Consider the following 27,863-nt stretch of genomic DNA (forward strand, 5'->3'; position numbering starts at 1 on the left):
AAATTATCTCCCAACTGAATAACTGTATTTGGGATAGTTACATAATTCGATTTTGCACTTATGTCCCACCTCATTGGCAAATAAGCCGATTCAACAGTGTATCCAATCAAGGGGATTGCAGCAGAGCAGCATGATCTCATCCTCCAAACATATTTCACTGTTTATAAACCTAAGTATCCTGGGTTTTATTGTTTTATTTATGTGTATACCAAACAACAAAGATATGTTTGTATAACTTGGCAAACGCGAAGCGAAAAATAAATCCTTACATAAGAATCTAATTAATTTTTGGAACCCAAACGCGAAGCGGAAAAAAATTTTGCCCACGGGAGAATCAATTTTGAGGTGTGAAAATAAAAATTCGCGCGAATTTTTATTTTCACACCTCAAAATTGATTCTCCCGTGGGCAAAATTTTTTTCCGCTTCGCGTTTGGGTTCCAAAAATTAAATAGATTCTTATGTAAGGATTTATTTTTCGCTTTGCTTTCCACCAATTAAAACAGGTGGGATCTATTTGTTTATTATCATTATCATATTCAAAGTTTCTTTTGCATTTAAAGAATCTAGAACAAAACGCGAATAAAATATAACAAAAGTTATAATTCATTATTGTTTTATATTTCGAAAAGCGTGGGGCTTATGTCCCACCTAAATGAAAAATATATGGAGCTTCGAGCTTATGTCCCACTCAAGTGGGATATAATTCTTAAATTAAATGTCAACCCACTCAAGTGGAACATAACTCCCATAAATAAAAAGTGGGTGCTATATCCCTGGGCCTTTTGTCCCTGCGACATGTTTTTCTACCTTCTTGAGACTAATCTGTTAATGAATAAATAAGAGGCACATAAGAAAAAAAAAATTTTTTGGAACCTATACCTCGATTGGATGGACAGAATTCCCAAATTGGTGTTGGGGCCATTCTGCCTTAATAAATTAGGGCCTTATATGCCTTTGAAAATAAAAAAGGTTAGCATTTTAATATACGGGTTAACTTAGGTCCACTTCTATGCTCACTTTTCTAGCATTCGGCCTTATTTCTCACTTGGGACTCGGCGTTATTTCACTTTGACAAAGCGCAATAAGGCCGAATGTTGAAATTCGGCGTTATTTCGCTTTTGTAAAGTGAAATAACGCCGAATTTTGGAATTCGGCGTTATTTCGCTCGGCGTTATTTCACGGCACCGAATTAACTAACACTACCAATAGTTTAAATAAAAATTTCGACATTTTACTAAAAAACATTTGAGCCCTTAGAAAAAATGTCTAATAATGTATGACATTTAAATGATAAAGGAAGTGTTGTCTGTAGTGCAATTTCTTGGTACGTATTTTATTGCGTATGTACCTAAATTTGTTTAAGAATTTATATTTTTTAATTTGTTATAATTTGGCTTAAACACTTAACTTAGTCATTGAAATTAGTACAAATTATATTATTATTTTCTTCGAAAAGAAAACCACAACCACTTTTTGAAATTATTTGGATAAAAGTATTTTTTAGTGTGGAGTAATTGTCAGTCCTATATTGTCAGAAACTAAGCTTAATAAGGAGCTGTGCTTTGAACTGAGAGCAGTTAACTTTGGATCTAATCTACAAACTTAAAATAGAGCCGCATTCAAAAATGATCCACAAAAAAGCATGCAATTTTCTTTTGTATGAGTTTTTATTAATATTTTAGATCAGTTTGGTTTATCAGACTTCAAGTACAATAATTTGGTTTACATTTTGCTGATAAATTTCGGTTTTCATGCTCATTGACGAGCGTAAAATTATATTTGTAATAGCGAAACGAAAAATGTAAGAAAGACTGGAGTTTATCCTATTTATTCAAACAACATTGGATAAACCCCAGTCTAAAGCTAAACTAACGACTATGAATATGCCCCGATTTGCTGTCTCAGTTTATAAATCTCTGGTGTATTTTTTGCTGTATAATGCTTTAATTTTAAAGTAGACTTCAATCGCTACGTTTAAAATTTTAAGACCCATTTTTTGATAAATCGGAAATAAAAATTTTATGGAGCGAATGAAATGTTCAAGGAGCCTGTTTGGCGATAAATATCCGGCTCTGTCAACACTGCTTGGTTATTTTATATTCATTATGAGCACGATGAGCCTTCTCTGGGCTCCTCTGCTTTACTTCTCAATAATCTTCTCTCCGTATGAAGTTCAACCTTTTCTGGACGGCCAAATTTTGTTTTATTTGCAGTTGTTTTTTTTATAATTTTCAAACACATAATAGCTGTGTTTTTTCGGCATTGCTATCCGTATCCGTAGTTGGTGTTTACATGCATTAAAAAAAACAACACGCAGCTGCCGATATAAGTTTACGATATACGATATAAGTGTATAAGTTTACGTTTTCTTTTCTCTTGTTGCATGCATATACATTTTTGTTCAGTGTTGATATTTGGGAAATCCTACTGCGGACAGCTTTGCCAAAAAAAAAATATGGCGTATTGTATTGAAGAACGTGGTCCTACTGACTATTTGGGAAATTTCACCAAAAGATTTTTTGATGAAATTTGGACTTTTTTTCTTTTAGTGCTCTTGGCGTCATAAAATTCAAAACGGTATCCTTCATTTTTATAAATTCTGGGAATTTTTTTAAAAACTATAGGAGAACACTTGTTTTGCAGATATACAAAAAATGATCTCCTTATTGAGACTTTTTAGACTATGTGTACAATGTGTGTTTACATTTATGTATATTTTTATTTGAAGATTGTCTTTACGATACAAATCTATATTCCAATGTAATAAATCAGTCAAGTAATCGTCTACTTAATGTTTTTTTTTAATAAGACTTTTTAAATAATTATTGATGCAATATAATTAAGCTTTTCACGGCCTTTAGTTTATACATAAATTTTGCATCTTTTAAAAAATTTGTTTATATTTGGCAAGAAATTATATTCAACCCACTCTATATAAATTATATGGTTTGTACATATTTTAATTGCTATACAAAAAATTAAAAATTTCAATATTATATTTTTAATACATAAGACAGTTTAAACAGTAATCAAAGTAGAAACCATTCTACAAAAAAAATTATTTACTTGTTAAATAAAATACATAACTATAAAAATATAATGTAATATTAAATAATTTTTAGTAATTAAAGAGAATTTCATTGTTATTTTTACATATTCTAAAAAATAAATTGGAGAATTTAATTAAAAAAGTTTCCTTAATTATCAAACTGTTGCATTACATTAATGAAGTTCTGTTTTTTTACATAGTAAAACTTTAAAACAATTATAGGTACATATTAATAAAAAAAAAAGAAAATAACTCTTAAGATATTAAACTTTATGTATTAATCATATAAATACAAAAAATGATTTCAATGCAACGTCATGCAATGATGATGTAAAATATAAACACAAAAAAAAATGCATTAACTCGTTTTCAAACCTTGTCACAAACATTATCTCACTTTGAAACGCGAATAAAGGTATTTTTAATTTTAAAACCAAAGATTTTGTTTGTTGAGTTTTAATCAACAATACTTTTTTGTATTATTTGTAAATAAATTAGACTAAAAAATCAAATTTCAACACTAAAAAAAAAAAAACAAAATGATAAAAAAAAATAAAACAATACACATTGCAATGATAATTTTATGAAAATGTTTATTTTTACAACAAAAAATAATAAAAAAAATATATTTACATATATTGCATGTTGGTATATTAAAATTTATAATGAAAGTGAAATTAATAATAATGTTCTATAAGTTAAAGTTTAAGAATTATAAATAAATCTAAGCGTACCTATGTATTCGGCGTAATTAAATAATAAATAAAATGTTTTATAAATAGTTGCAAGTCAATTGTGTTTTTTTTTAACATATGGAAATCTTAAAGACAAACTTACTTATCAGGTGAGTACTTTGTTTAACATAAATTTTCTTTCCGTTTTTTTTTTTTAATTTGTGTTCTCTTTTTAGAAGGCTGAATAGCCCTAGTGAAGTATCCGCCGCGGCGAGCCGTGCGTCTTCGAAAATTAGTTCATGAAATAAATTCAATTTATAAGTTCAAGTGACCTCAACTCCAAAAATTTATAAAGCGTTTCGTCTGCCTAACTTAGGCCTGCGTTAGTCGTGTTCATAAAGTCAGATCTGCGATCGGACTAACTTAGTCCAACTGCAGTTCTGCTGTTCATAAACTTCATTATGTCGTCAACATCGTGCAGATTGCGCAGCCAAAATTTTACTGATGCAGAACTCACGAAGAAATTTATTTGACTCTTGATTCAATTTTTTTTTTTGTTATTAAATGTAAATATTGTAAAAAAAATGAAAAGCAAACATATTAATTAGGGTGGTGCAAAAAAATTTTTTTTTTCATTTTTCAAAATTCAACGTGGATATTATTATGGCCAAATTATCGAAGAAAAAAAAATTTTCCATTAGGGTGGTTAAAAAACATTTTTTCAAGTTATTGAAAAAAAAATAATTTTCACTGCAGAGAAAGTTTTAAAACATGGTTTATGAAATATAATGTAAAATTGGGTTAGGTATTTTCAAATTAGGGGCCTAAGAAAAATGGTATATTTTACATTTACGCTTGAAATTCAACCAAATTCAATTTAATTAATTTGACATGAATTTAATATTACTATAGCAAAAACGCACTTAAAAAACTTTCTGTGCATCCTAATTAAAAATATTTTTTCCATAGACAATTTTTTTTTTGGAGAAAGTATGTATTTTTTTTGAGCCACCCTAATGTGACACGGTTTGTAAAATTTTTGTGTTATTAAAAACAATATTTTCAGGAACTGAAAAGTAAATATTTTTTGCTTATTAAACAAAACTCATTCTGGGGTCATTTTTTATATTTTTTTCTGACGTTTATGAACACTCAGTGACTGCTGAAAATTGTACTAACGCAACGCAGGCCTGCAAACATTCTGCAGAATTGGTGTGTTCTTTAATGCAGCAAAGCAGAAAGACGATTGTACTAACGCAGATTTCCGACGTTTATGAAAACACCCATACCTTCTGAGATGTGGGTTTACTTTTATTTTATTTTCTGTTTTCCAATTTGTGAATATTTTTCCATTATCCTGGTGGAAACCAACGAAAAATTTCGTTGCGTATCAGCAGTGTTTAAACTGTTATACCAAACAGAACAATGAGCAATACGTAGAAAAGTTCCGATCTCAAGGATAATTTGGTTCATCGTTTCAAAATATAGTCGCATACATAATTGTAAACCACATAATGAACATAATTTATTCAACGCATAGCAAACATACATTTTTCAGATGGTTTATTTGATTTTTGACAATCTGAACCCTTACTACGATACCAAATTAGTACATTTTATAGAAAATAGGTGTGCTTTTTACTTCAACCGGGCTAAACTGGACAAAAAAAAAAACCCATCGGGGCTTAACCGCTGCATATTGAATGTTCCGAAATCAGCAGACACAAACAAATTAAGAGTTAACACATTTTTCGCTTTCGGGTTTTTCTTGTATGTTTCATAAAGAGATACAAAAATGTATGCTAGCAAAAAAATATGAATACATTTTTTCATTCCAAACGTCAGTTTTCACGTTTTAAAAAAAATCTAAGCAATTTATGAAAAAGTAAGTTTGGTAGCACAGATTTAAAACTGTTCAAGAAGTTAAGCTCAGAGAAATCTATGGGCTAAACAACTAAGCTCAAGGGACATTAATTGGCACGGTCTATTGAACTTCTCGAAGCACTTTTTTGAACAATTGGATTATTTAGAAGACCATAACAAGTATTTTCCGATGTTCAATCGGACTCAACTATTGATTTTTGAGGTCACTTATTTAGTAAATTCTGAAACATGCCCCTAGATGTGTTTCGAATGTATCTCCGCTAACAAAACTAAGTGGATTTTGGAGAGAGATCTCGCCAAAATCTAGATTATGGAGTGCGACGAAGAAATATATTTTTTGTTAGTCAAAACACAATTCAAGAGAACATTTAAGTTGTTAACACAATGGTTTTCTACCTATTGATCTAACAGATTACTTGGTATTTAAAAAAAAATGAAACCAATATAAAATAATTTTTTTTCCACAAAATGCAGTATTTTTATTAGAATTTCAAACACTGAAACTGTTTTTGCGTTTTGAGCTTGTGCCCAGCACAAAAATATTTTTTTTTTGTTTGTAGATCGTCTTCTCCTGAAAAAAATTTTTAAATCGAAATGCTTGGTTCGTCCGCTGCAGGGTAAATTTAATGATTTTACCGAGTCTATTATCATTATATTTAAATTTATTTCATGAATAACGAAGAAAAATAACTAAAATAATAAAAATTATTAAAATTATTTTTATTTTAAGTGGAGCGATTGAATATAATTCAATTTATAAGTTCAAGTGACCTCAACTCCAAAAATTTATAAAGCGTTTCGCCCAGGTACGACAGTGGGCTTATCAGTTAGATCTGTCGTACCCTTACTAAGATCTAACTGATAGATTTCTAACATAGATTTCTCTGAGCTTAACTTCTTGAACAGTTTTAAATCTGTGCTACCAAACTTACTTTTTCATAAATTGCTTAGATTTTTTTTAAAACGTGAAAACTAACGTTTGGAATGAAAAAATGTATTCATATTTTTTTGCTAGCATACATTTTTGTATCTCTTTATGAAACATACAAGAAAAACCCGAAAGCGAAAAATGTGTTAACTCTTAATTTGTTTGTGTCTGCTGATTTCGGAACATTCAATATGCAGCGGTTAAGCCCCGATGGGTTTTTTTTTTTGTCCAGTTTAGCCCGGTTGAAGTAAAAAGCACACCTATTTTCTATAAAATGTACTAATTTGGTATCGTAGTAAGGGTTCAGATTGTCAAAAATCAAATAAACCATCTGAAAAATGTATGTTTGCTATGCGTTGACTAAATTATGTTCATTATGTGGTTTTCAATTATGTATGCGACTATATTTTGAAACGATGAACCAAATTATCCTTGAGATCGGAACTTTTCTACGTATTGCTCATTGTTCTGTTTGGTATAACAGTTTAAACACTGCTGATACGCAACGAAATTTTTCGTTGGTTTCCACCAGGATAATGGAAAAATATTCACAAATTGGAAAACAGAAAATAAAATAAAAGTAAACCCACATCTCAGAAGGTATGGGTGTTTTCATAAACGTCGGAAATCTGCGTTAGTACAATCGTCTTTCTGCTTTGCTGCATTAAAGAACACACCAATTCTGCAGAATGTTTGCAGGCCTGCGTTGCGTTAGTACAATTTTCAGCAGTCACTGAGTGTTCATAAACGTCAGAAAAAAATATAAAAAATGACCCCAGAATGAGTTTTGTTTAATAAGCAAAAAATATTTACTTTTCAGTTCCCGAAAATATTGTTTTTAATAACACAAAAATTTTACAAACCGTGTCACATTAGGGTGGCTCAAAAAAAAAAATACATACTTTCTCCAAAAAAAAAAAAAACATTATAAAAACATTCACATTTGGAACAAATTGTCTATGGAAAAAATATTTTTAATTAGGATGCACAGAAAGTTTTTTAAGTGCGTTTTTGCTATAGTAATATTAAATTCATGTCAAATTAATTAAATTGAATTTGGTTGAATTTCAAGCGTAAATGTAAAATATACCATTTTTCTTAGGCCCCTAATTTGAAAATACCTAACCCAATTTTACATTATATTTCATAAACCATGTTTTAAAACTTTCTCTGCAGTGAAAATTATTTTTTTTTCAATAACTTGAAAAAATGTTTTTTAACCACCCTAATGGAAAATTTTTTTTCTTCGATAATTTGGCCATAATAATATCCACGTTGAATTTTGAAAAATGAAAAAAAAAATTTTTTTGCACCACCCTAATTAATATGTTTGCTTTTCATTTTTTTTACAATATTTATATTTAATAACAAAAAAAAAATTGAATCAAGAGTCAAATAAATTTCTTCGTGAGTTCTGCATCAGTAAAATTTTGGCTGCGCAATCTGCACGATGTTGACGACATAATGAAGTTTATGAACAGCAGAACTGCAGTTGGACTAAGTTAGTCCGATCGCAGATCTGACTTTATGAACACGACTAACGCAGGCCTAAGTTAGGCAGACGTTTATGGAAACACCCTATGCTATGATAAAATATAAAAAAAAAGAGTTGTACACTTACAAGCGATTGAAGTTATACTGCCCACTCAAAAAAATTCATTATACCTAATCGAAAGCTGATTATTATTTTAAATATTTATATCTGGCTAAAGGTTCTCCAAAAGGAAATTTTTATTCTCGATAGACCCAAATTTTTGAAGTTATACTTCTTTTGCGGCGCACTGTGGGATGAAATGGGATTCTAGCGCGCCAAAAGTTCGTTTGAGAAGATTATACTATGTAAGGTCTTATTTTCTTCTGCATTTACTTTTTAAGGTCGTTGTTAACATTTTTTATATGCAGAAAATCGAAAACAAAATAAGGGTGAGAGGGTTGAGGGGTTAATAAGCTCGGTTAAAAGAGAAGTATGAATCTCTGAATAACTGTTTCGCCCTATTTCGGACCCGAGAAATCCATTGGCATCATTAGTTTTTCGATTTATCGGTACGACTTCGAACAAAATTTTTTTTGAAAGTTTTTTCAATTATTTTGAGAGTTTCCCACTGTTTTTAGTCATTTTAAACCAAAAACAATATTTATATTGCTAACAATTCTGCTCAAACGTTATTTGCTACCAGTCGAAAGACATATAAACAATTATAAACAATTTTGAACAATTAATTTGAAAGTTTAGTGATTTTTTGAAGAAATTAAAAAAAAAAAATCGAAATTTTTTACATTTATCGTTTTTTCGCTGTTTTTGTTCTCTTTTGCACAAATACATTGCATGTTTTCCATTAAAAATTAATTTAACTGTTAATTTAGTGTTGGTTAAACTTCGACAATCTATTGATAGCATCGATAACAAAAAAATATCGAGTATATCGATACTTCACAACACTATCGATAGTTTCAATACTTCCAAATTATTTTATCACAAGGCTACCGATATTGGGCCTTACTAATAATCAAATTTAAAGCTCAGTTAAATATTTAACTGAGCTTTAAATATTTCTCCATACCAATAACCAATTTAATAGCAAAGATTATAGAATACGTATAGAATATGTATTCTATAATCTTTGTTAATAGTCAGGTTAAGGGTTAACGCCACGTTAATTTTATAGTTGGGAAACTGAACTATAAACGCACGGTTAAATTAAAACGCACGATTTGCCAGCAAAAAAAAAACATTTGTCAAGTAAACAAGTTGTTGAGAAAAATTAAAAGTATTGGCGGCAAATTATTAAATAAGTAAATGGAAACATTAATTTGTTTATAAATATTTCTTTTTTTTTATTAATAAATATTCATTACTTTCAGAATAGGCTGAAGAAAGAAAACTTAAAAAGAAATAGATCTGCACATATTCATCGTCGTACTTCACGATAGATGAACTTTTTTTTATGCACTTTTGGCCTTCTTGGGCTCCATTTTTTAACGGAAAAGTGTGTTGGGTTTTCCAATAATGGGTACTAGAATTCTTTTAGTTCAAGTATTAAGAGTTGTCTCTGAAAATATTAAATATTTTCGAAACATTTTTTGAAAATGGGTTTTGGCGCACTAGAGTCCCATTTCATCCCACAGTGCGGCGGCGGCGTTGCGTTGGGGTATGAAAATTAACTTTTTAAAAAGAAATGTGAAATGGATTAACAAGTGCTCATAAAACAGGGGTGGAATTGGCTAAGGTGATTGTTGATCATCACAATAAGTACTTTTGCTCCACGTAAGGTGATTATCAAAGTGACGATCACTTTTTTGTTATGGTTTGTGGGTGACAGCTATTTATGTGTCACTCTCACTTTCTATTTCCTCAACGGCGAACTTCATTATATTAAAAAATAATACGAACATTTTAGTTCGTTGAGTAAAATATGGTTTCTTGTGAAGAAAAAATGTAAAATACTTAATATTTATTAAGAAATAAAAAAAAAAATTGGACCGTTAGGGATCGAACCTCGGTCTTCCCCGTGTGAAAATTTCTGCACTTGTAGGGTTTTGGTGACCACTTTACACAGAGCAAATAATAGGTGATGGCCAAAAGTGACAATCAAAAAGGTGATAATCAACTATCACCTTAGCCGATTCCACCCCAGTTTTCTTATGGTACGAATCAACCTAGTGAATTTCAGTTAGTGAGAAGTATAACATACATACACTCTTTTTTTCCTGAACTTTTTTTTAGTGTTAACTATGATCCATACTCATGTTATGACTTTTAATTAGGGCGTTCGTTATTTAAATATTTTTCGAGAATCAAGTTCCTTAGTGGAAAAACTGTTTCAAAATAATAAAAAAAAATCCTCCAATTTTAGCAGATTTTTATTTTGACGTTAGATGGCCCCACGAGCATGTTGACTTACGAGGCCATTTTTTAGGTAAAGTCTTTAATGTAAAAATGTTTGATGAGGTTCTTGTCTACATTAAACACCGTTTTCAAAATGGTATAATCCATCTTTCTAGGACCAGGGGTTTAGTCAGGGTATACATTTATATACTTTTATTAATTTTTTGCGTTCCTTATTTTTCCAAAGTAAACTAATAAAAAATATGAAGAGTAAGATTGCGATATTAATCTATTCTTTTTATTTTCAGTACAAATGCAAAAACAAACACGCGATTTTAGTTTCCAATTTTACTGTCTTCAATTAGAAGTAGAAGACGACGATGACATAAGGTACTTGAGAGCTGAGACGATAAACAAAATTTCAGAAAAAAATGTGGAACGCTTCACGATTTTGCGTGTCATCCTTGCGCAGGGGCCATGCTAATCTTCTCTGTATCGTTCCAATTTTAGTATATGTTCTGCCGAAGCAAGAACAAATGGTAAGTAATTGATATTTTATATAAATTACCTTTTAACGAAAAAAAATCTGCGAATTGTTTGCATAGAAATATAACATAATTAAAATCTAAAAATTCATTTTAAGAAACATAGAAAAAAAGGTTTAGATATTAGTTTATAATAAAATTATATGTATATGTTGTGTATATAATTAAGTAAATACTCAAACCTTAGCACTCAATGTTATACGTATACACAAATTATAAGAATATAACATTGCAGACATGGTTTCCGTGGTGTAGTGGTTATCACATCCGCCTAACACGCGGAAGGCCCCCGGTTCGATCCCGGGCGGAAACAGTATATATTTTTTTGTATTGAAAAAAAAAAACCCAAATATTTCTATAGTTTGGTTTCAAATTTGTATCAATAAAATTTTGATTGTTAACTTGACAATTTTTTTTTTTAACTACCGATTTTTAAAGTTACATATTTTAAAAATTTCCAAGTAAACAAACAAAATTTTTATTTGTTTTTTATGTTGAACTTGATAATTATTTTATTTATTACCTTCTTTGTTTTGCATGGGCGTAGCTAGAGATTTTATCTAGGGTGGGCCAGATGATATCGTCCACCTGAAGCCATGCATTTTTTTTTACTTTGCTCCCTACAGCTACAATGGCAAATTATTCGCCAAGCTCTGTTGTTTAAAATAACTTAAAATTTGTCAAAAATAATGGTTGTGTAACTCAATTCTTTTGAAAAAAGGTGTTTTTTGATTAATGGTATCGTATTTTGTTAATATCATTCAATATAAAGAGGAATCAACTCCAATTACGCAATATATCTTCGATAGTTACTGTTTTTTGTTTTTATATTGTGTGGTGTTAGGTATATGGAATTATTTTTTTTAAAAGCTTGTTATCTCGAAATGCAATTGGATGGAGTTACAGCACTTTTATTTTGATGGACACACATGTTGAATTCATTCAAAATATATGACAGCGATTGGCTTTAAAAACTGACCTTACCAAGCTTTCAATTTTATTTTATTTGCTTTATATTTTTACTTAAGGTGCTCTTGAAACCTAAGCCGAAATGTAGGAAATTAAATTTTGGGCATTGGGTTAAGTTAAGAAATTTGAATGTCTGGTTAGTAAAAAAAATTATCTTTGGCTTAATTTACCTGTGTGAATTTGAATACATTTTTAACGTAGGGGAAAGGTGCGAACAGTGAGACAGTGCAAACAGTGAGACACTCCAATTTTCTCTTTTCTGAAAATAAGCACAGTAACGCTAGTTTGGGTCAAAACGTTTATTTCCCCGTCTGCGTCTTTTAATTTTGTCCCGACTAAATTAAAGCTGTTCATTTTCCTACACCGTAAAATATCACACAAAATCAGGTGAAAGTAGTTTTTGGAGTGTTATAAAAAGAGTGTATAACACAAAAAAATCTGGTTAGTGGACAGAACTTTTTTTAAATATAGGTATATTATATTTGTATGTTCTTTCATAAAAAAATATCATGTAATAAGAATTCTTTCTCATTTTTTGTAATTTTATAATTTTCCGAAAAATGACAAAAAGTAAACAGTGAGACATTATGTAAAAGCAAACAGTGAGACATAGATTTTTTAAAAAGCAAACAGTGAGACATAAATTAAAAAAAAAAATGTATTATATTAGCATGCCTTCAATATGATGTCGTAGTTTTTTTCTTTCGTTTTTTTTTTGGCTTTTTGTTATTTTTTTTTGAAAAAATGGGTTAAAGTAACATGAATTAATTAATTATATACTTGTCAATTACCTAATTATTTGATGTTTTCGTTAATTTTTTTCACCTAAGAATGTCTCACTGATCGCACCCCTTGCAAACAGTGAGACGTTTTGACTTTTTCTACATTTTAGTCCAATGTGATGCTCTCATTCATTCTTTAACTTCAAGTTTTTTTGCAACATTAAGATAAAATATGTCTTAAACTGTCTTTAAAGTTTCGTTAAGCTATCTTGAAAACATTCTAAGATATACCAATTTAAAAAAAGGGTGTCTCACTGTCCGCACCTCTCCCCTAGATATATTTTTTTTTTCTGCAAAACAAAAGAATTAATGATGTCAAATTAATTTATAAATATTAACATAACGTCGGTCTCATGAGAAAACCTCGTAACCAGCGTTACCACTTGCAGAAAAAAAGTCGAAGTAGATTTGAAGAAAAAATGGAAGTAGATTGAGAAAAATCGAAGTAGATTTCAAAATATCCTTTTTTTAATAAAAATCTATTTAAAAAAAAATTATTCTCTTAAATTTCTTTAAGTTAAATAATTTAATTAGTAAAAACAACTAAAACCAAAGTTTAGAATTCTTTCAAACTATATATTTTCGGTATAAATATATTTCTATACATTATTTTATAACAATTTTTAGTCAAATATTTGGTTTTCTGCAAAAAGAAGTAGAATTGGCTTATATTTTGATAATTTGAAGTAGATTGGAACAGAGATTTTAAAATGAAGTAGATTTCGATATTTTTGTGATGGTGCGAAGTAGGGAGTAGATTTAAATTTTTTTTGAAAAAAAGAAGTAGATCTACTTCAATTGAAGTAAAGTGGTACCACTGCTCGTAACTCCCAAAATCAAAATTTTACAGGACAGACGAAAGAGTAAACAAACAACAGAGTATTTGGGAAGAAACGCGCTGTGCAAAATTTGAATTTAAGTCTATTTAGAGTTTTCGGAATGACCCCAAATGTTCTGGGTTGCTCCGCTAACATATTTTCTAAAGAATGGCATTCAAAAGACATTTTTGAAAAAAAGTGGAGTTACGAGGTTTTCTCATGAGACCGACGATAAGCTTCCAACACACTTTTTCCTGTGAATTTTATTTTTGTGCCATTCACTAACAATTTTTTTTATCATCAATAAAATAAAACATGTATATTGAAAAATATTAATTTTCCCTAATACACACTCATAATGTTGCTCTTGACAACTGAAATTATCTTTTCACCTCAAAAGTGTCAAAAATGTATTCTCGTCTTAACATTTTACCCGATTCACACACGGCCTAAATATCAAAATAAAGTCTTGTGCCAAAATTTTAAGTTGAAAAAGCTAATTATTGAATCCGGCCTTTGAGGGCCAGTTGTACAAATATTAAATCCATGGTTCAGCAACTTTTATCTTCTGAATTCGGTGGTAAATTTGACTTTTAGCACTGGTTCTAGGTCCATATAGGTTGAAATAGCTAGATCCATTCTTTAAATAAAGTTGATCCACTGCTCATCCGCCGAAATCGGCGAGTTAAATTCCTGATCCGAAGCTGAACCACGTTTGTACAACTGGCCCTGAGTCTGCTCATATAAACGAGGTATGTACTTATACTATAGCAAACAACCTTATAATTCTCAGCAAGCGATATTATGAAAAAAAAAAAAAAACTGTCAGTGGGAGCTAATACCAGACTAAATACAGAACTATAATTGTCGGATGAACATGAAACGGACGGCAACAGTGCTCGCAACCGCACTCGACGGAAGAAAACTTATCAAAAAGACAAAGAAAACAACAACAAAAACGTGAATTTTACATAAGCTTCCGACTGCTTCCTCCAATTATAGTTCTGGCTTAAAAGTTCCATAGTACTGCCAATTTTTCTAGAGTGGGCCATGGATTTTCTAGGGTGGGCCTGGCCCACCCATGACCCCCCCTTCCTACGCGCATGTTGTTTTGCTTCTTTTAGTTCAGATTAAATTAAAAACGCATCTTTTTATTTTATAAAATTATTTATTTTTGGCCTATATATTTCGAGGTCTTACTTGCCTCATCTTCAGGGTATAAAAAATAATTACAAATCGTATGTAACTATAAAACCGATAAAAAGGATTATACAAACACTTATTATAATCTTATAGTTAATAGAAAAATTCAAAGTAGGTAACTAAATTCAAAATTTCTATAATATTTTTTGAACAATACTTTAAAGAATTTTTTAAATTTTTATTAAAATTAATTTTTGATTTTTCAATTCTTTTAAATGTCGAAAAAAATTTTTAGAAAATGGTTCATCTTTTTTAAAAATATTTTAATGGTAATTTATTTTTTAATTTAAATTATTTGTTAATATAATTTATTAAAACGCATTGTAATTATTTTTTAGACCCTGAAGATGAGGCAAGTAAGACCTCGAAATATATAGGCCAAAAATAAATAATTTTCTAAAATAAAAAGATGCGTTTTTAATTTAATCTGAACTAAAAGAAGCAAAACAAAGAAGGTAATAAATAAAACAAAATTTTATTAATACAGATTTGAAACCAAACTTTAGAACTTGGTACATTTTTACATACATCTCAGTACTTTTTGTGCCAGAATAATTTCAACATAGTATACCTAACTTGGCTCTTTTTTAACAGTAATGTTTTTGTTGTGATTTCACTACTTTTTGCAAGGTATTGCTGTAGAATTTAATATATTTATATTGGATGAAAATTCAGTGGAAATGGGCGGTTGCCACGCCCCCGGGCTTAAGGTCTCAGATTTAAAATGTTTCCTTTGTATAAACTATCAGCTCTACTATTCTACCAAATTTCAAGATTCTACGATTCAGCGAAAATGGGCGGCTACCAGGCCCCTTTTTTCCTTTGTATACACGACCACAAGACCCATCACCGTTTAAAATTACAAATTTTTGCGATAGCGGGAAGTTCTCCATAATTTTGATGATCTGTCAGTGAGTAGTTACGGTTTTCGCGATTTTTGAAGCCCTATATTTCAGAAACTACTCATTGTAAGAATCTTAAATTTTTGTGAAAAGTTTGGTTTTGGCCCACTCAACAAATGAATTTGAAGTTTCTAGCATCTTTGGTGTGGGAGTTAGAGGGGGGTCAAAAATGGCCTTTTACAAAAGAAAAAAAAAAAAACAAAAAACAATACACTTATGTAGCTTTAAACAAAAAATAATAAACTAACATTACATTACAACAATTACTACTTTTTTTTTTGTAATAAGATCGAAGAATTAGTAATGCATCCAAAGATATACGTCCGCTATTTGCTTCTTAATTAAGTGCAAGACTCAATTCTTTTTGGAAGAATAAACATTAAATACTTATAGGTATAATGGTTGTATTTTTCTCGGATCACATCTTCAAAAGGAACCATCCCTCTTTTATCAGTTTTAAATAATGTAGTTTCATCAGATTCTACGGCTCCGTTGGGATTCTTAAATTGTAAAGCTGTTTTTTTTCAACTTTTCTTTTAAGGTTAGTTTATTTAGAAGATTTGCATTTGCTTAATTTAATGAAAATCGGCATTTGTTCAATGACGCGCGTCATTTTTGAAAATTGACACGCGCTACTTTTGGAACTTTATCAAAAGTGCCGCCCGTGATTTTTTAAAAATGAAGATCTTAAGGAAGTTTATATCATCTGTAGGAACAATTCTTTTTTGCGAATTTGGTTTATACTTTTTCATGTCACTAGAACTTTTTTCGATCTCACTATTTTATAGACAATCATACATGAAATTGATGTAGTATATTCCGAGGAATTCGAATATTGTATTGACAATTCAAAACAAAATTTATTTTCACCCTTATGGACACTTTTTTGTGACCACTTTTAATTTTTGTCCTGCCAAATTCGCACCCGTGTGCCGACAGAGGGTTAACAGAGAAATTTACATTAACACAATTAAAGGTATATCAAAGTAAGCGTTTTCTTAAATCATAGCTATGTGGTGTCAACTTTGCAGGATAAAGCGTTACTGTGGAATAGTTTTTTTTTCCAAGAATATGCCTACCCAAAAATAACCCCTCAAATTTTCATTATCTTGTTGCGGGAAACCCTGCCTGGAAAGTTTAAATAATAAAATTAAATCAATTTACAGAGTTTCTGCAATCACTGCCTTTTTTCTCACCCGCGACATAAAAAAAGACACATAAATTTAAATTTCATACCAAACATAATTTCAGAAAAAAATGTGGAACGCTTCACGATTTTGCGTGTCATCCTTGCGCAGGGGCCATGCTAATCTTCTCTGTATCGTTCCAATTTTAGTATATGTTCTGCCGAAGCAAGAACAAAAGTGTAGTGAATGATTTTGTACATACTTTTCACTATGACGAAAAAAAATCTGGGAACTATACAAACAGTAAAGAAAAATAAACAGTGCAATCTACAATTCATTCGAAAAAAAACAAAAACATAGAAAAGTGGCATAATGGTTTAGATACATGGAATTAGTATATAGTAAAACTAAATTTATTCAGTTAAGTAGATACTCGAACCTTAATCACTCAATATTGTAACTGTATCGAATTTATAACAATATAACACTACAGATATGGTTTCCGTGGTGTAGTGGTTATCACATCCGCCTAACACGCGGAAGGCCCCCGGTTCGATCCCGGGCGGAAACAGTTATTTTTTTTTCAATTTACTTTACATGTTTTTTTTTAATTTCGGCTATATATTTGCTGTGTTTTTTTGGCATTGCTATCCGTATCCGCAGTTGGAGTTTACATGTATTGCAAAAAACAACACGCCTGCCGATGATAATAAATCGATAGAATTTAGACAAAGTTTCTTTATCTTTGTGTGTTCATAAAAAGCCATTGTACGTGGTTTGAGAGTGGAAATCGTTAGCTTACGATTTTGGTGGCGCTGTTTTTCTCCATGACAGTACTATAGATTTTATAAACAAAGGGTCCGGTGCACTCATGGGTTTTTTGACACCATTGATACCATTTCATGCTATAATAATTATACACAAAGTTGCGTCACTTTGACGCTCGTGCGGTGACGCTCCGTCAGTTTACTGTAGTTGCGATGACGCTGCGGGTAAATTGAAGTAGCGTCATCGCAACACCAGTAAATTTATGCAGTGTTACCGCACGAGCGTTAAATTGACGCAGCTTGAACGAAACAGTGAATTGAATTATAAAAATCTGTAATTCTTCTAAAATACACAGGAGCCAAAGCTAAGTCTAATCAAAAATTTGGCAGATACGTGTCAAGTTATTTTATTTTTGCTATCTAATAACATAAATATTATTTCAAATACCTTTCGTGCTGATTTTTGGTGAATTATTTCTCAAACATCGAATTTCACGGTTTTGACTTTTAAACATCCATATCTCGAGTAGCAGATTTTTTTACATTTTTGGTTTGTATGTGTGACTTATATAATTTAATAATATCTATCGATTCCAGTATCAATTTTTATTCTACCACTTTTTGTTAAGGAAATAGCTTGTTGACCTTTTTCTAAATTTGCCTCAGTTTCCCCTTCTAAAATGTCAAATTTCTAAAAATCCCGAATATGCAAATTTTTAAATTTAATTTTCTCTGACATAATTTTTTTTTTCTAACTTATCAAATAAAAATTATTAAAAAACAATTTCATTCTGATTTTTGGTGAATTATTTCTCAAATATCGAATTGGAGTGTCATAACTTTAAAAAGACTATATCTCGAGTTGTAGATTTTTTACATTTTTTAATTGTATATGTGGCTTTCATATTTAAAACATATCTATCGATTCCAATTTCAATTTTATTTCTATCACGTTTTGTTTAGAAAATAGATTTTTGCCCATTTTCTAAATTCACCTTTGTTAACCCTACTCAAACTTCAAATTTTAAAAAATCCTGAAAATTAAAATTTTCAAATTAAATTTCCTATGCCATAATATTTTTTTTATAACTCTTTGGCTTGCCATATAAGCAAAGGTCGCGTATTCAAAAATACGGAAAAATAAACTTTAAGGCCTGGCAACCCTATGCCTTGACAGGATATCGCTAGGCAACCCATGTGCAATTTATTTCCTTAGACACTAGCTTTCAGAAAATATAACTCTCAACTGGTATAACGATGAGGGTAGGTCGTTATATGGCGGGATCTTAGACTATATGACATTTTTGAAGCTAGGATATTTTTGAAGCTAGGGAATTTATTAAGGCAGGCTATTTTTTTTAAGGCAAGGGCATCGTCCATCAATGCTACGGTCTTCAGTGCAGGATTATCATTGACTAAAGGACAATGGTAATGTATGTATGGGAGTTGGCCCTCGGTCCAATAACGATGAGTCATACATATGTCAGTGAAAAGGTGTTTTTGCCTAGATCAATTGTTTCTAGACAAGCTTTAATTCGTTGTGGGAACAAAGTTAAAGACATAAATGCAAAACAGGGTAAAAATTGGCAATAATCGGAGAGACGGCCGCCGAGTTACTAAGCTCATAAGTTTAGGTGTCAAATGAAAGATAACTTTAAGTACAAATGAAAAAAAGGGTTACCACTTTTTAAATGGGAACTTCTACGTGGCAACCCTGCTTTAAAAGAAAAAAAAAATGGCATATAACTAATACTATCATATCCTTGTTGTATGATAAAAAAGAATGTCTTTGAAATGCAAAAAAAAAAACCCTATATAGTGAAAAAAAATAATAAAATAAGAATGAAAGCATCTAAATATGGCAACCCTATTAAAAATTAAAATTAAAAAAAAAAAAGTGTTTTTTGATCGAAAGAGTATTAAATTTTGCCGAAATTCTTAAAAATTTCGCTACCTAAAAAATACGGATATTTGATAAATTCACACATTTTGGCTGTAAACATAATATTTATAGTGTTTCCTATAGCATTTGCGTATAGCATTATAGCATTAATGCGCCTTAACAAAATCATTTACCTAATGTTAATAATAGCGAATCCTGATAGTTCCCATCACTTTGATAAATTAAACATTTTTGATCCAAATTTTGGCGCGTTACTTCTTTGTTTGTTACAAAATTCACGTCAGTGCAAACAAAAAAGTCATGAAAAACAACTAAAGTGTTGTCCGATGCCAAAACACCATCTTAATTTTATAAAATTGTTTGTCATTTTAAGTAGAAACTCTACACCCCCATTACGGCGACACTTTCGACTTGGACTCGACACCGACACACAAAATAGCAACATGTATCTATAAGAGTGAGAAAAAAAAGTGAAATTGTATCGCAAACTATTATCTATGTAGAACCGGTACATTCCACCGAAGCGCACCTGTGTGGGCAGATTACAATTAGCTGCCATGGTTGCTTTTGCTGTTGCAATCCAGATTGAAAAACGAAAACGGCTCGGAGGAGTTTCCATGCGCTTGCGCGCACCTACAACTTTAACTTCGATGACCGATGGGAGTCGGAGAAGCGTGCTCCAACTCAAAGACGTCAACAACACACCAGCCACGATGTTTTGTCAAATGGCAGTGCTTAAAGCCAGTTGTGTATAGCATTATCTAGCGCATAAAATGCGGCGAATGGCTTTCGATTTTTCCATTACGCAACGTGAACTGGTTATACAATTCGCAACTCGTAGCAAGTAGCTTCAGAGCATAGCCAAAGATACATTTCGTGAAGGCTGTTGCGCTGTGTAAGTGTTATCAGCTATGAGAATAATTAAAATTTCCCAGGGCAGCACCAGCCGCTGACTGCTGCTGGTGCACCTGGGTGATGGATAACACATTAGAGCAGAGTATAGGAGAAGGATCATATGTGGTAATGGAGAAGCCCACGCTTTACTTTGTCTTCTAGGTATATGTAAAACAAAAATACGAGTATGCTATTCGACATAAAATGCCACTTGCAAGTTGGAATTATGCTGCTTGGTCGCTCTGGCTATGTCGTCACATTGGCTAGAGAATGCTTTGGCATTTGACGTTGGGGAATGTACTTTGTTCGGAACGGAATTCAGCCAAGAGGTTTTTCTGTTGATTTGCAGGGGCGTCAGTGATCACGTGCGATGAGTTTTAAAATTGCTAATGGTATTCACAACTTTTCATTGTTTAAAAATAGGTAAAGTATTTTTCATTTTTCCATATTTGGTAATAAATTGAGGTAAAATAGTTTGAATTCTATCTACTTATTACTATAAGGAAATAGGTCGTTTAGGTCTGAGAAGAAAACATTGAATTTTTGACATTTAAATCTGAAGAATAAAATAATATAGGTGCAATAAAAGCAAAATTAAAATTTATGTAGGTTTATTAGGGTGGGTAAAAAAAAAATGGTAGATGCGAATATCTTCTAAACGGTTAAAGCAACCAATTTGATGCCAAGGACTTTTTTGTAGAACATTTAAGCCCTTACAATAATCCATCTTACTAATTTAATAATAATGACTTTTCAGTGAATTAGAAAATTTTGAAAAGTAAAAAAAGTTTTTATATTTTTGTTTAACTTTGACGTCGAATATCTTTCAAATGGTTAGATTAATAAAAAAAATTAATAAGACCTTTTTTGTGGAGCAATCTGTTTCCTACAAGAATATGTCATGCGCGTTTGATTATTATAATTTTTCAATTTGTTACAAAATTAAGAACAAAAAACGAATTTTTAAAGATTTTCTCGATTTTTAGACCTCAAATATCTACTAAACGGTTAGATGATTCAAAAAAGTGTATTTAACCTTTTTTGTAGAGTGTTCAATTTTCTACAAGAATATGTAAAAAAATTGGCTAAAAAGTCAATTAATAAAAAAAATATTTTTTTTTAATAGAAGCTTGATGTAAAAATGGAAAATTGAAAAGCGGAGGACCTTCCCATTAAGATAAAGAGCTCATATTTGGTGAGTATATTCAAGAGGTGTCTAGCAATCGAGTTTTCGAGGTACCAAATCAAAAAAAAAGAATTTCGATTTTTTTGACCCACCCTAAGGTTTATATTATTTAGGTAGGTATACATTCGTTTCCAACAACGAACTATTACATTCCTCATCCCTCTACCCTGTTTTTCAGTTATTTTATTTTGAGCACGATCTAATTGAGCCAATTTTCTGACAGAAAAAAATTTAAAAAAAAAATTAATAACCTGAAGAGAGCTCACTAGCTCCGTAAGTGTTGTAAAGCAGATTTTACTCCATGAAAATATATGCCTTTTCTTTGAAAGGTTCGCCGTTGGCCGACAGACTTCTGCAAACCTCTTCCCAAATCTTCCCCACAAATATTTTATTGCATACCTTAAATTTAAGATTATTCCTGTATAATTGGAGAAAATAACCATGATACTGTGACATAAAGTAATAACATTGGCGCAAAATTTTAAACGATTTAATGAATTGCTAAAGCCATTTAGTAAGTTACACTCCGTGTGCTTTTTGGGTTAGTAACTTACTAAAATAGCTTTAGCTATTTACTTAATAGTTTACAATTTTGCGCCACTAATTCTCTGTAAAATATATAGGATGTGCGATAAATTTGAGCAGGAGTGTATTAGTACAGTATCTTAGTTTAAAATATCACACATGAATTTAAAGAGTGACAAATCCAAATAGACCAATTTAAAGACGAACCGAAAGCAATATCAGTTTTAACCAGAGATCGAAAGTAAAAGTCAAATTTTTCGCAGGTCTTTAAATAACACACATTTATTGAGATTTTTATTTACGATCCCTTAATAACCGGTTCACTCACAAAGTGTTTTTTTTTGGTTTCCGTCAGTGGGAAACTTTTATTTTCTTTTTTTTTTTAGGTTTTGGTCAACAGATGACTTTTATCGCTGAGAGAAAAAATAAAAGTCTTTTAGTTACTAACAATCAGTATTAACAAATTTACGCGGTAATATACATCCGTCATTTGTTGACGTTATCTGAATTCAATTTTGCCAGTGTTGGAAACTGCTCACGATCAGAGGCGGCGCTAGACCAAAATGAGGCGTGTGCTAGAGTAAATTTTCGGGGCCCCTGAGAAAATGAATTTGGACTATTATTTTGAAAATAAGTATCAAGTTCAAAATTCTAATAACAAGCTTAAGACAAAACGTTTCATTTCAATGTAAGCCCTGTTCCTTTGGGAGGTGGCAAAGTACTACTAGTAGTTTACTAGCGATTTCCAAGACAGTATATGATAGTACTAGATTAACCAAAATATCTACTATTAGAAGACTACCACTTCCAATGGAACAGGGCTGTAGATGAAAAACAAAATGCACGACTCGATCTCACGAACTTTTTCTTAAGTTTCAGATTGCTTTAATTTTTAAAACTTTTTATATAAATAAGATTTTTTGTTAAATGTTCTAAAACGTAGGTACATATCAAAAAAAAATAATTCGTTCTTCAAATCAAACAAAAAAACAGCATCTAGAATGAATTTCAGCAATTTGATTTCTTTTATTAGGGCGCGTTTTTAGAAAAAATCAAAATCGTTAGAAATCGCTATAAACATTTTTCAGAAAAAAACTATTTTAAGTAAAATTGATATGAAATTTTGCAGAAATTTTTAATCTACATTCCAAATTTCAGAAAAATTAAATGCGAAATTTTCTAAAATTTGACAATTCAAATAAAAATCAAACTTTCTTCATCAAAATAAAAACTAACTCTTGATTGCTTTTTTGATTAAATTGTACTTTTCTAAAATTGGTACAATATAATATAGCTATTTATTTTAATGTAGAAATTCTTGTTTTCGTCAGTTTCTTTTTTAGAATATAAAAATATCAATTGAATTACCAATTGGAAAAGGGGAATAAATCCATCTCATCTTATTGTAAGCAAAACGCAAATAACTACACAACTTCTTTATTTGATGGTTCTAAGAATGCGGTTAGGCTAGTCTCACGTTAGTCTTAAAATTTGAAAATTTACACTTTTCAAACAACCTGTAATATAGCTGAGTGCCATTGCTATATTAAAATAAAAAAAATTAAAATTTATCAGTAGGAAGAAGGAAATAAGGCCGGGATTTGTTTCTTTCTTTAAACTATTGTTTTTTTTTTAAATCCCATTTCCGCTGAATTTTCATAAAATATTATAGAGCACTCCTGATTATCGTAGAACCTTGAAATTTGGTAGAATGTCGATAGATAAATGTCGATAGATAAATGTCGATAGATAAATGTGGATAGATAAATGTCGATAGATAAATGTCGATAGATAAATGTCGATAGATAAATGTCGATAGATAAATGTCGGTAGATAAATGTCGATAGATAAATGTGGATAGATAAATGTCGATAGATAAATGTCGATAGATAAATGTCGATAGATAAATGTCGATTGATAAATGTGGATAGATAAATGTGGATAGATAAATGTGGATAGATAAATGTCGATAGATAAATGTCGATAAATAAATGTGGACAGATAAATGTGGATAGATAAATGTCGATAGATATATGTGGATAGATATATGTGGATAGATAAATGTGGATAGATAAATGTGGATAGATAAATGTCGATAGATAAATGTCGATTGATAAATGTGGATAGATAAATGTCGATAGATAAATGTCGATAGATAAATGTCGATAGATAAATGTCGACAGCTAAATGTCGATAGATAAATGTGGATAGATATATGTGGACAGATAAATGTCGATAGATATATGTCGATAGATAAATGTCGATAGATAAATGTGGATAGATATATGTGGATAGATAAATGTGGATAGATAAATGTGCATAGATAAATGTCGATAGATAAATGTCGATAGATAAATGTCGATAGATAAATGTCGAAAGATAAATGTCGATAGATAAATGTCGATAGATAAATGTCGATAGATAAATGTCGACAGCTAAATGTCGATAGATAAATGTGGATAGATATATGTGGACAGATAAATGTCGATAGATATATGTCGATAGATAAATGTCGATAGATAAATGTCGATAGATAAATGTCGATAGATAAATGACGATAGATAAATGTCGATAGATAAATGTCGATAGATAAATTACGATAGATAAATATCGATAGATAAATGTCGATAGATAAATGTGGACAGATAAATGTCGATAGATAAATGTGGATATATAAACGTGGAAAGATAAATGTGGATAGATAAATGTGGATAGATAAATGTCGATAGATAAATGTCGATAGATAAATGTCGATAGATAAATGTCGATAGATAAATGTGGACAGATAAATGTCGATAGATAAATGTGGATAGATATATGTGGATAGATAAATGTGGATAAATAAATGTCGATCGATAAATGTGGATAGATAAATGTCGATAGATAAATGTGGATAGATAAATGTCGATAGATAAATGTGGATAGATAAATGTGGATAGATAAATGTTGATAGATATATGTGGATAGTTAAATGTCGATAGATAAATGTCGATAGATAAATGACGATAGATAAATGTCGATAGATAAATGTGGATAGATAAATGTGGATAGATATATGTGGATAGATAAATGTGGATAGATAAATGTGGACAGATAAATGTCGATAGATAAAGGTGGATAAATAAATGTCGATAGATAAATGTGGATAGATAAATGTGGATAGATAAATGTCGATAGATAAATGTCGATAGATAAATGTCGATAGATAAATGTCGATAGATAAATGTGGACAGATAAATGTCGATAGATAAATGTCGATAGATAAATGTGGATAGATAAATGTGGATAGATAAATGTGGATAGATAAATGTGGATAGATAAATGTGGATAGATATATGTGGATAGATAAATGTGGATAGATAAATGTGGACAGATAAAAGTCGATAGATAAATGTGGATAGATAAATGTGGATAGATAAATGTCGATATACGTGGATAGATAAATGTGGATAGATAAATGTGTACAGATAAATGTCGATAGATAAATGTCGATAGATAAATGTGGACAGATAAATGTCGATAGATAAATGTCGATAGATAAATGTCGACAGATAAATGTCGATAGATAAATGTGGATAGATAAATGTGGATAGATATATGTGGATAGATAAATGTGGATATCGATAGATAAATGTGGATAGATAAATGTCGATTGATAAATGTCGATAGATAAATGTCGATAGATAAATGTCGATAGATAAATGTCGACAGATAAATGTCGATAGATAAATGTGGATAGATATATGTGGATAGATAAATGTCGATAGATAAATGTCGATATACGTGGATAGATAAATGTGGATAGATAAATGTGGATAGATAAATGTCGATAGATAAATGTGGATAGATAAATGTCGATAGATAAATGTCGATAGATAAATGTCGATAGATAAATGTCGATTGATAAATGTGGATAGATAAATGTGGATAGATAAATGTGGATAGATAAATGTCGATAGATAAATGTCGATAAATAAATGTGGACAGATAAATGTGGATAGATAAATGTCGATAGATATATGTGGATAGATATATGTGGATAGATAAATGTGGATAGATAAATGTGGATAGATAAATGTCGATAGATAAATGTCGATTGATAAATGTGGATAGATAAATGTCGATAGATAAATGTCGATAGATAAATGTGGACAGATAAATGTGGATAGATAAATGTCGATAGATATATGTGGATAGATATATGTGGATAGATAAATGTGGATAGATAAATGTCGATAGATAAATGTCGATAGATAAATGTGGATAGATATATGTGGATAGATAAATGTGGATAGATAAATGTGGATAGATAAATGTGGATAGATATATGTGGACAGATAAATGTCGATAGATAAATGTTGATAGATATATGTGGATAGTTAAATGTCGATAGATAAATGTCGATAGATAAATGACGATAGATAAATGTCGATAGATAAATGTCGATAGATAAATGTGGATAGATAAATGTGGATAGATATATGTGGATAGATAAATGTGGATAGATAAATGTGGACAGATAAATGTCGATAGATAAATGTGGATAGATAAATGTCGATAGATAAATGTCGATAGATAAATGTCGATAGATAAATGTCGATAGATAAATGTCGATAGATAAATGTCGATAGATAAATGTGGACAGATAAATGTCGATAGATAAATGTCGATAGATAAATGTGGATAGATAAATGTGGATAGATAAATTGATAGATATATGTGGATAGATAAATGTGGACAGATAAAAGTCGATAGATAAATGTGGATAGATAAATGTGGATAGATAAATGTCGATATACGTGGATAGATAAATGTGGATAGATAAATGTGGACAGATAAATGTCGATAGATAAATGTCGATAGATAAATGTCGACAGATAAATGTCGATAGATAAATGTGGATAGATAAATGTGGATAGTTATATGTGGATAGATAAATGTGGATATCGATAGATAAATGTGGATAGATAAATGTGGATAGATAAATGTCGATTGATAAATGTGGATAGATAAATGTGGATAGATATATGTGGATAGATAAATGTCGATAGATAAATGTCGATAGATAAATGTGGATAGATAAATGTCGATAGATAAATGTCGATAGATAAATGTCGACAGATAAATGTGAATAGATAAATGTCGATAGATAAATGTCGATATATAAATGTCGACAGATAAATGTCGATAGATAAATGTGGATAGATAAATGTGGATAGATAAATGTCGATAGATAAATGTGGATAGATAAATGTGGATAGATAAATGTCGATAGATAAATGTGGATAGATAAATGTCGATAGATAAATGTCGATAGATAAATGTCGATTGATAAATGTGGATAGATAAATGTGGATAGATAAATGTCGATAGATATATGTGGATAGATAAATGTGGATAGATAAATGTCGACAGATAAATGTGGATAGATAAATGTGGATAGATAAAGGTGCCCTTAATTATGAAAGTGGACTAAGTCACTCCCAAAAATGGCATCAAATCTAGCCTAAAAATAACTATTATTTAAGGGGTAAAGTTTATTTGAAAGCGAAATCGCCGTTAATAAACTTCTTTATTGCTCCTCTAGTGATTTCATAAAAGAAATATAATTAAATCGTTATAAGAAAATTATTATGTAAGTTTTTCTTCAAACAATGCAAAAAGTGACTTAGTCCACTTTCATAATCATGGGCACAAATGTCGATTGATAATTGTGGATAGATAAATATGGATAGATATATGTGGATAGATAAATGTGGATAGATAAATGTCTATAGATAAATGTCGATAGATAAATGTCGACAGATAAATGTCGATAGATAAATGTGGATAGATAAATGTCGACAGATAAATGTCGATAGATAAATGTGGATAGATATA

At 30.4% G+C, this 27,863-nt stretch overlaps 4 non-coding genes across 4 annotated transcripts; 2 read left to right on the forward strand and 2 right to left on the reverse strand.

Moving 5' to 3' along the window:
* Positions 1 to 10,789: 10,789 nt before the first annotated feature.
* On the reverse strand, positions 10,790 to 10,896 carry LOC129917428 (U6 spliceosomal RNA). Its single transcript, XR_008772785.1, has one exon. It is a non-coding gene; the product is annotated as a U6 spliceosomal RNA (small nuclear RNA).
* Positions 10,897 to 11,147: 251 nt separating this feature from the next.
* Trnav-aac (transfer RNA valine (anticodon AAC)) lies at positions 11,148 to 11,220 on the forward strand. Its single transcript has one exon. It is a non-coding gene; the product is annotated as a tRNA-Val (tRNA).
* Positions 11,221 to 16,834: 5,614 nt separating this feature from the next.
* Positions 16,835 to 16,941, reverse strand: LOC129917429 (U6 spliceosomal RNA). The gene has a single exon (XR_008772786.1). It is a non-coding gene; the product is annotated as a U6 spliceosomal RNA (small nuclear RNA).
* A 265-nt stretch (positions 16,942 to 17,206) lies between these two features.
* Trnav-aac (transfer RNA valine (anticodon AAC)) lies at positions 17,207 to 17,279 on the forward strand. The gene has a single exon. It is a non-coding gene; the product is annotated as a tRNA-Val (tRNA).
* The last annotated feature ends 10,584 nt before the right edge of the window (positions 17,280 to 27,863 follow it).

Source organism: Episyrphus balteatus, chromosome 3 (genome assembly GCF_945859705.1).
Source record: "Episyrphus balteatus chromosome 3, idEpiBalt1.1, whole genome shotgun sequence".
NCBI lineage: Eukaryota > Metazoa > Arthropoda > Insecta > Diptera > Syrphidae > Episyrphus > Episyrphus balteatus.